This window comes from Vombatus ursinus, unplaced genomic scaffold (genome assembly GCF_900497805.2).
Source record: "Vombatus ursinus unplaced genomic scaffold, bare-nosed wombat genome assembly UNPS02000749.1, whole genome shotgun sequence".
Taxonomy (NCBI): domain Eukaryota; kingdom Metazoa; phylum Chordata; class Mammalia; order Diprotodontia; family Vombatidae; genus Vombatus; species Vombatus ursinus.
In genome coordinates this window covers 21854298-21867874 of record NW_020940527.1, presented here as the reverse complement: position 1 = coordinate 21867874, position 13577 = coordinate 21854298, and the positions used below count along the sequence as shown (strand labels likewise).

The following is a 13577-nucleotide window of genomic DNA, read 5'->3' as shown; positions in this document are numbered from 1 at the left end:
TAATAACCATTCCCACCCAACTCTCCCCCCCTCCCATTCAACTGAATTTTTCCTAATTACTTTTGATATTATTTTCACATTATAAATTATAAAGTTGATTTCTGGGCACAAGCTTGCCCTAGCTGGTGATGCTGCTCTTTGTTACAAAAATATTAGTTGTAGTTCTGCCTTGGAGAGCATCTGATCGAACCTCACCATCGTTTAGGAAACTGAGGTCTAGAGTGGCTAAGGATTTCACAAGCTGTTGTGATGGAGCTGAGAGTCAAACCTTGGTGTTCCAATATATAGTCGAGTCTTTTTCCCACTTTTCCACTCAGCTGTTCTTTCATAACTTGTCAACTATGAGCATAAGACTGGGATTCAAAGCTGGAGGACTCCTCATTGACCCTCTAATCTAGTCCCCTCATTTTATAGATGAGAGTCCAGCAAAGTTAAGAAGCTGCCTAAGTGCACACAAATAGTCTGTTCAGTTGTGTCCTACCCTTTGTGACCCCTTTTGGGGTTTTCTTGGCAAAGATACTGGAGTGGTTTGCTGTTTCCTTCTCCAGCTCCTTTTACAGAACAGGAAACTGAGGCAAACAGGATTAAGTGACTTCGCTAGGGTGGCACAGCTAATAAGTGTCTGAGGTCTGATTTGAACTTAGGTCTTCCTGACTCCAGGCCCTGTATTCTATCTACTGTGCCACCTAGCTGCCCCCTGGAGTTCTCTATATCAATAAAAATCATAAGACCTATTCCAATCCTGTGTGCACAAACCAGTTTAAGCAAAAAGAAAAAATAAAGGGGCAACTAGATGGTGAAATAGATAGAGCACCAGTTCTAGAGTCAGGAGGATCTGAGTTCAAATCCGGCCTCAAACACATAACACTCACTGGCTGTGTCTCTGAACAAGTCACTTAACCCCAATCGCCCTCACCAAAAAAGAAAGAAAGAAAGAAAGACAAAATAAAACAAAAAATGGCTGAATTCAGTTAAAAACAACTTAGAAGCCCCACCCTTTCCCTAATATATCCGATTCAAAGGGTTTTTTTCTTTTAATGCAAATATTCCTTTAATATAATTAGTATATGACTCTTTTTTAAATTTTAGGGAAATAAAATAAAGTTTAATTTTTAAACAGGTTTAAATGTGATGAAATAGTCTTGAAAGACCTGGAGGAGGAGTGTAAAGATAGAAATTGAGCAGTTGGTACAGTGTCCTAGGTTTAAGAAATAATAATAATATCAGTAACAACAGCAGCCATGGTAGCAAACATTTATATAGTCCATTAAGGTATGCAAAGCATCTTATTTGATCTTCGACCAGGGGGTTACGTGATGTTACAAGTCCCATTTTATACGTGAGGAAACTGAGGTTCAGATAGGTGAAGGAACCTTATATGAAGGCATAAGGTAATAGAGAAATCAAGAAAAGATTGAGGAAATTGGCACGGCCCTGAAAGTTAGGCAGAAGACAGGGCTTGGCCTTTATGGTTCTGCAGTTGGATGTTTTGGGGCTTTGGTTGGGTAGTGAGGGTTATCTGTTGATTTGCTGAGTGGGTAAGCTTCCACTTCCTGTCTCAGTTTTTCCATCTGTAAAATGGGTAGGCATGCCTACATGCAGCAAGGTGGTAGAGTGCATGGAACACTGGGCCTAGAATCAGAAAGATCTGACTTCCACTCTAACCACAGACACTTACTAGCTATATGTCCCTGGGTGAGTCATTTAATCTCTGCCTGCCTCAGTTTCCTTATTTATAAAATATGGACAATGATAGCACTTACCTTCCAGAGTTGTTGTGATATTAAAATGAGATTAGTATTTGTAAAGCATTTTGCAAATCTTAAAGTGCTATATAAATGCTAGCGATTATTACAAGATGGTGATACCTGACAGTTGTCATTAGAGGAAACATTTCAAGATCTTTGTATTGAAATAAACTTCTGATATTTTCAATGGAGATCTACCTTAGTTTTTAGTATTTGAAAATATAAGTAAGAGAACCAAAGATTTTGATCTGTTTTCCCAGGTAAAAAAAATGTGATTATTAATAATTGTTAAGTAATAACAGAGGCAGCTAGGTGACAAGAGACTGGGTTGGGAACCAGGAGGACTCATCTTCCTGAGTTCAAATCCAGCCTCAGACACTTAATAGCTGTGTCTTACCTCATGCAAGTCACTCAACTCTGTTTGCCTCAGTTTCCTTATCTATAAATTGAGCTGGAGATGGCAATGGCAAACCGCTCTAGTATCTTTGCCAAGAAAACCCCAAATGGGGTCATGGAGAGTAGGACATGATTGAAACAACTCAGCAACAGCAATTAACCAGTAGTGATTAAAATTTTTTATCAAAAGCATTTGATTCAATCCTGAACATTTTCTTAAGGAGCCTACTTTAAAAAAAAAAAAAAAAGCTAATGATACAGTCTAAAGACACTGCAGTGACCTACACAAAATATTCTTGTAAAACTTAACTCTGACCACAAAACCAATCTGTCTCCATTTTAATTCTTATGGAAAGCACATACCAAAATCAATGTATTATTGTAATCATGGTAATAAATGTAATACAATATCACTTTTATTATGTTCCAGTGCTTAAAACATTCCTCATGTGCAGAGCCAGAATAATTAAAGATGGGAAAAGATCTGTTAGGAAGTTTTTTTTTTTTTTTAATTTATAATGAAAAGATGGCAGAAGCAGGGGAAAGGAGAATTAAATTCGTTTTTATGTTAGAAGCCAAAGTCATCACTTTTATTCTTAGATTCTTAGTCCTGAAGATGTTTAAATAAAGACCTTTTCTGACAGTTTGTTCCCCTTATTCAGGCACAGAAGAAACGCTTATTTCAGCCTTTTGTCATCTTATGAACACAGGAGGCCTTACTGTTCCCAAGTTTCCTCTTCTCTTGGCAAATGTTTCCCTCTCAATTCCACATCTGAAAGTTCTAAACATTTTCAGAAAACAACAAAAACAAAAATAAGACCCCAAAGAAATAAATAAAAAAACAGTACTCATTCCTGGGACAATATGGTATAAGTTGTTTCATTTGCTGGGGAGTCTGAAAGTTGTATTTCAGTTGTTTGCTTGAGGCCAGGAAGGAAGCCCCAGCATGGCTATGATCTGAGCTATATGCTTCCTCTCGGAAGTCACGAGTTCCTGAACAGAAGATGGGCAGGTAGATCACAGATTGCAGGCTCAGTAGCACTGAGTACATATCTTGTGTTCATGTGCTCACTTTTTCGTTGGAGGAAACTCTGCTGGAGTTGGGAGGTGGCGGGAGGGGGTGATTTGCTGAGCTGTAATGAAGGTGGGGCCAGCTTAGCTTTGTGCCAAATTTAAAGGGCACTGACAGCATTTGTGGCCCTTCAACATTATAAACATCATCAACACATTTTGTTAAGCTCCTACCATGTTCCAGACAATGTTGGGGCTACAAACACAAAGAATGAAACAATCCCTATTCACAATGACCTTAAATTCTAATGGGGGAGACAACAAATGCTTATAAAAACAATGTATACTAGCTGTGTGACCGTGGGCAAGTCACTTAACCCTGATTGCTTCACCAAAAAGCAAAAAAAAAAACCAAAAAAAAAAAAACCCAAAAAACCAAACCTAAACAAAACAAAACAAAAAAAACAATGTACAGAATAGAGATTGTCCCAAAAATCTTAGTGCAAATTTTTTCAAGACAGTGTAAAGTTGATAAAGAGTTTTGTACCTAGTTAGCACGAATAATTAGATAAAATGAGAAACTACCAGATGATTCCCTCCTACCCTTTCAACTCAGGGTATACTTTGTGCCCTTTGCCCTGGGCACAAAAATTTCTAGATATGACTGGTGATTGGGACCAATGAATACCTTTGAGGAACTCTTCCATACCCGATATTTGCAATATTTCACCTGACATTTTCCGTGCTCAATTTATGGTCTCTGTCATACCAATCTGATCCAGAAAGCCGAGGCAAACAATGGGACAAAACTTCTATAACCTAAAAGCTCTGCCTACATAACTCCTGAGGAATGCCACATTCTTTTAAAGGCATGTATATACACACACACACACACTCACACACACACACACACACATACACACATACATATATACGCACATACGTACACATACCTACACACATACATATATTATATGTGTGTATGTACATGTGTGTACATGGCTCATATGTATATGTATGTAAATATATGTATATATGTATATATATATATGGCTCATTTCCCCTTACCAGTAGGAGGAGATCTTTGGTGTGTAATAAAGCTTGCTGGGGTAGCCAGTACTGTCCGTGAGACCTTGGCCGAGTTACTTAATGCCTCTGTGCTGAGGTTTCCTCATCTGAAAAATGACAGGGTTGGATCAGGTGACTTTTGAGGTTCTTTCTAGTTTCATATCTCTGACCCTATAACCCTATGCCTAGTCGTCACGCTTTGTAACTTTTGATTCCACAGGAAGTAAATTCTATTGTGTTAAAGAAACCATGATAATTGTAACATTCAAGAAGCCTCTTGTACCCGAACACATGGTCCAGCAGATTTTTCTTCAATCATTCCCAAAGTCAATCACGCCAGCTTTGATTATTAAAGCCACTAAGATCATCTCCTCTTTCTCCCAGGCTCCCAGAACCCACACTCGGCACAGGTGGTATACCCTTGATTAAATTTTGGTCCATTCAAATAGCCTGCTAGTGGTTCCCAGAAAGCCAAGCCCGATTTCCTCTTTCTAGTATGTCTAAATAAAACATTTTTTTTTCTGGTGGAAGCGCAGATCCTTAAAAGGCCATCACAAGAAGCAAGAGAGGGAAGGGGTTTGTTTACTGGAGTCTCATTTGATGAATTTGACAATTTTCAGTATTTAGTCTATAACTCCCATCATAGGGTCAGTCTTAATAGACAGTGCAGTTTTTTGTAGTAAATACCCTGGATCATACACTTCAGTTAGCCTGGGGGCCATAGTGGAAACCTTGAATCTCTTAGTCCTTTTCCTCATTGACTTAACAATCAAAAAAGTATTTATTAAGGTCCTATTACATACAAGGCACTGGGACTAGGAAGTGAATAAGCATTTACTAAACACTTACTATATGCCAGGCACTGTGCTAAATGCTTTACAAATGTTATTTCACTTGATTCTCACAACCACCTTGGGAAATAGGTGCTATTCTTATCCTCATTTTACAACTGAGGAAACTGAGGCAGGCAGCGGCTAAGTGATTGACCAGTAAATACCTGTGTGTCTAGATTTGAAGTCAGGCCCAGTGCTCTCTGTCCACTAACCACTCAGCTGCCCTGGCTGTGGATGCAAGTACAAAGAATGAAACAATCTTTACTTGCAAAAAAGCTTACTTTCTAATGGTCTTAAGCCAACATCTTTATTAACTGCTTGTATCTTATATTTTGATATTTCATCTACACCTGGGTTGGGGAACCTTTGGCCTCAAAGCACATGTGGCCCTCTAGGACCTCAAGTGCGGCCCTGAACTCGAGGATCCAGAGGGCTACATGTGCCTCGAAGCCGCAGGTTCCCCACCTCTGGTCTACACAAACACGTTTTCTAACTAGCTTTTATCCTGTGGGTCCCATTTTTGTCCTTTTGCTATACTGTACTTGTCTCCCCAACAAGCTATAAGAAGGAACAAATGACATGGGTGGGGGGCAGGGGGCAAAGGGGGGGGATACTTCTCTGATGAGGAATTATACAAAAACCTATGGCCGTCTAAGCTGATTCTGAGAAACCCCATAGGAATTTCTTGAGGCTTGGGGGTGGAATGGTCTAGGTGGGTCCGAGTAGTTCAATGCTTGAGGTGAAATGACTAAAATTGAACAGAATGTTTAAAATGCTCTCAATGAGGTAGTGTGGAGCAGTGGTCGGAGCTCTCGATTTGGAATTCAGGGACCAGAGTCCAAATCCTGGTTCTATAATTATTTAACCTCGTTGGGACCTAGTTGCCTCATCTGTAAAATGAGAGTTAATGACCTCCAAAGACCTCTTGCTTAAAAATTTATAGACAATTGCACTTCAAAGGATTTGTTACAGGATGGTTTCACTACTTTCTCAAAGCTTTCTATCATCCTTATCCCCGGGAGCTTATCTAGCTTTTCTAAAGCCCTGAAGGGTTGTTCAGAGTATTCCTTTAAGGCTTTGCAGAACCGCTCCCCTCCCCCACTTCTCAAAGACTGAAGAAAGTTGAGATTGAATGTTTACTTTTCACCCTATCATTGGGAAACAGCTTGTGATTCCCACCTCGGGTTGCCCCGGCAGCCAGTATCCTGTCCCCAATCTTTTAGGGGTCATGTGATTGCCCTCTGGGAAGTCTCCAAAGACTTACAAAACTTCCCAGAGGCTAAAGAAGGGTATGAATATTGCATGAATAACAATAACCATTCTACTTAGCATTTATGTAACACTTTCTCTTTCTACAATGCTTTACAATAATTAATTAGTTATTCCGCAAAACTCCTTCTCTCTCCCTCTCCCTTCCCACACCTCCTCATTCAAGGATACTATTATTTCCATAATAATAATCTCTTTGAGATTTAACTTAAAGGTTGAAATGCACTGGAATCGAAAAATGTATAGGGTTTAAACTAGGTGGACTACAGAAGTTAGAACCGTAACCAGAGTGGGGCGATGGGGCTTTGTCTTCCCGTGCTTCCTGCCCCCACTTTCTCAACTGACTTTGGGCTGCTATCCCCTGACTCCTCTCTTAGGGTTCCCCTTCCTCCTCCCCACATCCCCTCCTTCTCCAGAGACTGGGACTGTTAGCTGTACTACGGGGGTTGATGCTAGGCAGTTTGAGAGACAGGCCACCCCTTTTTCCAGCACTATCAAACCCAGAGTTCACTATCCTCTGTATCATACCTTCCCTCCGGCCTGATGGGTGCAAGCAGTCCTTTGATTTGTTCAGATTTGGTGCTTCTTTCTAAGAGAAACAGGGAAAATATGGCAAACTCTGCAAGGACTAAGGCCACGTGCTTCCGTTTTGGCTTTCTGCCTGGTGCTCTGGACGTGGTTGCACCTTGACGAGGGCTCCAGCCCCATGACACTTAGCTCAACATACATGTGGCAAAGCTTCAGCTTTCCAATAGAAAGGTTCCCCATCCTTAACAAGTTGGGTCCTCCCAAACTGGAGCCGTTGCGTGCTTACTCCTGTTAAAGTGGCTTGGGACCTTCTTTGTAAACGCTGCTTGCATTGCAAGCCATGATCCTTTTCACAAATCTACGTGGAAATGGCCACAGGCATCGCCAAGGCGATCATATCCTCGTCCTTAATTTATGGGAGGCAATATCCAGTAGTGGATAGAGCACAGGGTTTTGAGTCAGAGGACATGGGTTCAAATCCCAAGTCATCTCTTTCCCACTTGTGCAAACTTTGGCAAATCAATCACCTCCTCTAGGCTTCATTTTTTGTCATCTGTAAAATGAGGAATTTGGGCTAGTCATGGGTGGGAAACCTGAGGCCTCAAGGCCACATGTGGCCTTCTAGGACCTTGGGTGCAGCATTTTGACTGGTGAAGTTTGGATTCAGTCAAAGGGCCCCACTTGAGGACCTAGAAGGCCACAGGTGGCTTCGAGGCCGCAGGTTCCCCACCCTGGATAATCACTGAAATCCCTTCCAATTCTGAATAAATAGGCCCATGACCACCGTAAATGAGGGTGCTCAAGTTCTGCACTTGTCTCTAGTGTAGAAGCCACCTAACTCCCGTCCAAAAGAAAACCCCAAATTGTCTGAACATTCTACCCACAATCCCATCTGGATGGGCCCTTCTCTTCTTGGATCATTCATCCAGTGTGATGGCGACCAGGCTTAGAGTTCATTCCACAGTGAACAGGCTCAGAGTTCCCATTTGGACTGGCTGCTACGGAAACACCATAGAGGTCTCATCAGTCAGTGCTTCATTAGGCTGAAAATGTATTGATCCAGTTGCACTATGTGAGCTTTTGAGTGTCTTAATCCTGGCCTGTGACTCTCTAGGAATTAATTAGTAAAGCTTGCTCAGGCAGGAAAAGCAAATAGACATTTTAATGCAGTTTGATTGAGGGCCACTGTTATACTTTTCTAAGTATTAAATTCTTTACTGAACAAAGAGCTTCTTCCCTAAATTTTGAAATAATAATGATGATGATGATGATAGACTAATAAAAAAACTTTTCAATTTTAAACCTTAATAGCTTAAGTACTAACACTATTCGTACTTAAAAAGTACTAATTGCTTTTGTTTATAATAGTACTTATTTAAGTGTTTACTACTTAAATAGTAATACTATTAAAGTTTTAAGCTTCAATAGCTCCAATATGTCAATACTCATCGCTTAAATAGTAATACTATTAAAGCTTTAAGTTTCAATGGTTTTAATGCTATTAGTATTTAAATTGTATTAATTAAAGGAGCATTGTTTTAATTTAATAACAGTATTTATTAAAATGCTTAAGTACTTGACACATAATCTTATTAAAGTATTAAGCTTTAATTGCTTATAATCGCACTGACATGTGAGACACCCTGTCAGAATTTCACAAAGTGTTTTATACACATCTTGTTTAATCCTCACAACAACCCAAACAAATAGGCATCAGAGGCATTGCTGTTGTTGTTGTTATACCCATTTTATACATAAAGAAACTGAGACTCTGAGAAATGAAGGTAACTTATAGCCTCAGACCTCTTCCAGCCCTAGCTGGATTTTCAAAGGTCTTTTTCAACTTCCGAGCCCTTCTGCATTTCCAGAGGGCCACTACTCACCGAAGGATCCCTGGCTATTTGCTCTTTTGAAAAGCTAACGGAACTTTTTACTCCATTATGTTTGGGGCAAGCTGTCAATGTAAGAGTGATTGAATGTTGCCCCTATTTGAGAGAAGAGGGCAAACAACCCAGAGAAATGAGGTAAGATCAGAGGATCACAAGTTGATTAAAAAAAAAGGAGGGGACCATGGACATCACTGAGTTCAGTATACTCATCTTACAGATGGGATAACTGAGGCCCAGAGAGGCAGGTTATACAGGTAGCAAATAAGAGAGCCAGGATTTGAACTCAAGCCCTTTTACTGCAAATTTAGTGCTCTTTCCCCCTACACTATGCTCATATTGCAACTGGGAGCATAAATACAAGTAAAGCCTTTATTTATTTTTTTTTTAATTTTGATTTCCCTCTTTATGTGAAGTCATGCTTGCTTCTTAGGGCCCAAATAAAGATGATCGCATTACAGTTGTCCTAAAACACCCTGTCTGGCTGCCTCATGGATTTCATTCTGCTGTGTCCTCTTTGGTTTGCGAACCCTGTAAATTTTCCAGCCTGACTCTCAGACTTTCTCTTCCTAATTTTAAACTCTCCTCTTCCATGTTTAGCACTGGCTTCCATTCTTCCTTGTCGCATTGGGTGTCGTCTCCCTAGTTAATTCGAAAGTCTTATACTTGATAGCTCCTGCCACCTAAAGTAAACTGCTTGCTTTGCAGTTGTTTATAAAGCTCACCCAAAGCCTTATTAATCCCAAGGCACCCACCATGACACATTAGAACCGAGGTACCTGCTGTGCCCTCTTATCTCTTCTCTTTGGAGCTATTACTGGTGAAGGAGGAGGATACTAAAAAAAAACAACCCTGTAATGTTGAGGGTCAGGTAGGAGAAGAGGGGAACTTTACATTAAAAGTGAGGGATTTATTTTAAGATCTCTCTTGTTTGGTTCAAGTGAATTAACAAGATGGACTTCCTAGCTTTCGGTAGTACTAGAAATTCATGGATGACCCCAAGGCTAATTTTCAGAGTTAAATTAAGCAATGGAGACTCCAGGTGTATCAAGCCTCACCCTTGCCATAGTGTACATGGCATACCCTATACCACCAGCAAAGTGGTAGAGAAAATGAAACTTGGCTTGGCCTCTATGTAGCTTCGTCTTTGAATGTGCATATCTGGGCTGGATCTGACCCAAATGGCCTGTTTTGATCAAGACCTTTTCCAAGAGGCTCATTTGGAACCAAGATTCCTGCCATCTGAAGGCCTCAGGGAGAAAGATCAAGATATACTATTTAGTTTTTATATACATTTTTAATTATCTGTGTACATTACATTCATACATCACAACTTGTTCAGCCATTCCCCAATTGATGGGCATCCCTTCATTTTCCAATTCTTTGCCACCACAGAAAGAGCTGTTGTAAATATTTTTGCACATGTGAGTCATTTTTCAATTAGTAGTCCTTTTCTCATTTGTATGATCTCTTTGGGATACAGTCCTAGAAGTGCTATTGCTGGGTCAAAGGGTATGCACATTTTTATAGCCCTTTGGGCATAGTTCCAAGTTGTTCTCCAAAATGGTTGGATCAGTTCACAACTCCACCAACAATGTGTTAGTGTTCCAATTTTCCCACATCTCCAACATTTATCATTTTCCTGTTTTGTCATGTTAGCCAGTTTGATAGGTGTGATGTGGTACCTCAGAGTTGTTTTGATTTGCATTTCTCTAATCAATAGTGCTTTAAAGCATTTTTTCTTATGACTATAGATAGCTTTAATTTCTTCATCTGAAAACTTCCTGTTCATATCCTTTGGCCATTTATCAATAGGGGAATGACTTGTATTCTTATAAATTTAACTTAGTCCTCTATATATTTTAGAAATAAGGCCCTTATCAGAGACACTGGTGGTAAAAATTCTTTCCCAGTTTTCTGCTTCCCTCCTAATCTTGATTGCATTGGCTTTGTGCAAAAACTTTTCAATTTAATGTAATAAAAATTATATCCATTTTGCATTTCATAATGTTCTCTTTCTCTTGTTTGATCCTAAATTCTTTTGTTCTCCATAAATCTGACAGGTAAACTATTCCTTGCTCTCCCAGTTTGCTTATAGTATCAGCCTTTATATCTAAATTGTGTACCCTTTTGACTTTATTTTGATATATGGTGTAAAATTTTGGTCTATGCCTAGTTTCTGCCATACCTAATTTCCAGTTTTCCCAGCAGTTTTTGTCAAATAGTGAGTTCTTATCCCAGAAGCTGGGGTCTTTGGGTTAATCAAACAATAGATTACTATAGTCATTGACCACTGTGTCTTGCATACCTAACCTATTCCACTGATCCACCACTCTCTTTCTTAGCCAGTACCAAGTAGTTTTGATGATTGCTGCTTTATAATACAATTTAAGATCTGGAATGCGTAGGTCACCCTCTCTAGCATTTCTTTTCATTAATTCCCTTTGATTCTGGATCTTTCGTTCTTCCAGATGAATCTTCCTTCTTAGTTTTTCTAGCTCTATAAAATGATGTTGTGGTAGTTTGATTGGTATGGCACTGAATAAGTAAATTAATTTAGGTAGAATTGTCATTTTTATTATATTAGCTTGGCCTACTCATGAGCAACTGATGTTTTTCCAATTATTTAAATCTGTCTTTATTTGAGTAACAAGTGTTTTGTAATTGTGTTCATATAGTTCCTGGTTTTGTTTTGGCAGATAGACTCCTAAATATTTTATAAAGTCTACAGTAACTTTAAATGGAATTTCCCTTTCTATCTCTTGCTGTTAGGGCTTTGTTAGTAATATATAGAAATGCCAATGATTTATGTGGGTTTATTTTATATCCTGCAACTTTGCTAAAGTTGTTTATTATTTCAAGTAATTTTTTTACTTGATTTTTTTTTTTTAGGATTCTCTAAGTATATCATCATATTATCTGCAAAGAATGATAGCTTTGTTTCTTCTTTGCCTATTCTAATACCTTCAATTTTTTTCTTCTCTTATTGCTAAAGCTAACAACAGTGGCGGTAATGGACATCCTTGTTTCACCCCTGATCTTATTGGAAATGCTTCTAGCTTATCCCCATTATATATAATGCTTACTGAAAGTTTTAAATAGATTAATAAAATGACTTTTCTAGACTTTGGATAGGAACAGTTGATAAAATTTTTCCTAATCTTTTCCCTTTCTTAGAGAGATACAGCTACAGTGAGTTTGGCCTTAGCTAGAAAATCTGAGTTTTAATCCTACCTATAACATCTATTAGTTGTGTGTCCCTGAGCAATCACTTACCCTTTTCCAGTCTATTCTATAATGATACCTACAGCCTAAGATCACGCTAGCCCTTTGGGCTGCCTTATCACACTCTTGGCTCATTTTATAGAGAAGATGCGCAAGGAATAATGGCTACAAGTTGCAAAGTGGCAAATTTAGATTTGATGAAGAACTTTTTTGGGGGGGGCAATTGGGGTTAAGTGACTTGCCCAGGGTCATGCAGCTAATAAGTGCCTGAGGTCAGATTTCAACTCAAGTCTTCCTGACTCCAGGTCCATTTGCTCCATCCACTGTACCACTAGCTATTCCAAGGAGGAACTTCTTAACAATTAGTACTGTCCTAAAGGGGGATGGGCCCCCACAGGAGACCTCCTTATTGGAGAGCTTCAAGCAAAACCTGGATGACCATTTGCTAGGTATATCATACAGAGGATTCTTGTTCATGAATAGATTGGACTAGGTATCCAAGACTGAGATTTTATGATTCTCTACTCTAGAGAACTAGGTAGCTCAGTAGATAGAGTATGGGGCCTGGATTCAGCAAGCCCTGAGTTAAAATCTGTCCTCAGATACTTAGTAACTATGTGACTCTGAATAAGTCACTTAATCCTCATTTACCTCAGTTTCTTCATCTGGAAAATGGGACTAATAATAGCACCTACTATCCAGGGATTTTGTGAGGATAAAATAAAATAATATTTGTAAAGTTCTTTGCAAACTTTAAGGCTTTATATAAATGCTAGCTATCATTATTCTTAATTTTTGTTATATCAGGGACCTCTTTGGCAATCTGGTGAAGCCAATGAACCCCTTCTCAGAAAAGTGACTTTTAAATGCATGAAATACCTAGGAGTGCAAAGGAAACCAACTATATTGAAATGCAATTAGTTAGATTACAATTGTAATACAATTATATGTACAATAATACAATTACACAGAAATACAAAAAAATTATCAAAATATTTGAAAAAACAAATTTATCGTCTCCAGGTTAAGAATCCCTGTTCTAACACTTACTTATAGGGCTGTTATGAGGATCAAATGAGATAATGTATGTAATAATAATAGCTATGATTTATAAGGAACTTCAAATTGATCCCCGTAACAACCTTGTGGGGGAAGTACTCTTATTATCCTCATAAATAACTAAAGAGATAAAGAAACTGAGACAGGTGCTGTCCAGAGTTACGTAGCTAAGGAAGAATCTGAGGAAGGATTTGAACTCATGTATTTTTTTAATTAAAGTCCAGCATTCTCAGCAATATGCCACCTAGTTTCCTCTCAAGTGCTAAATATAGATGCATGCTTGTTGTTGTTTTTATTATTATTGTTATTTTTTTTTACCTGTGACCTCTGGATTCCTTCACTAAAAAGGGGAAGGGGAGAGGGTCAAGAAGAAACCTCTGAAGAGCAACTAGGTGGTGCAGTGGATAAATCATAGGTCCTTGAGTCAGGAGAACCTGAATTCAAATCTATCCTCAGACACTTACTAGATGTGTGACCCTGGGCAAGTCACTTAACCCTAATTGTCTCAGAAGAAGAAGAAGAAGAAGAAGAAGAAGAAGAAGAAGAAGAAGAAG

At 38.9% G+C, this 13577-nt stretch overlaps 1 protein-coding gene and 1 long non-coding RNA gene across 3 annotated transcripts in view; one reads left to right on the top strand and one right to left on the bottom strand.

Annotated features, from left to right (window-relative positions):
• The window catches only part of LOC114042496, a 29691-nt gene extending 22739 nt beyond the window's left edge, over positions 1-6952 (bottom strand). The window contains exons 1-2 of the long non-coding RNA XR_003568993.1: positions 6854-6952; positions 4224-4330 (exon numbers count right to left, since the gene is read on the bottom strand). This is a non-coding gene — a long non-coding RNA (uncharacterized LOC114042496). The remainder of the gene's footprint in view (positions 1-4223; positions 4331-6853) is intronic.
• The window catches only part of TMEM273 (transmembrane protein 273), a 54886-nt gene that overhangs the window by 1739 nt on the left and 39570 nt on the right, over positions 1-13577 (top strand). The gene's annotated exons all lie outside the window — the stretch shown is intronic.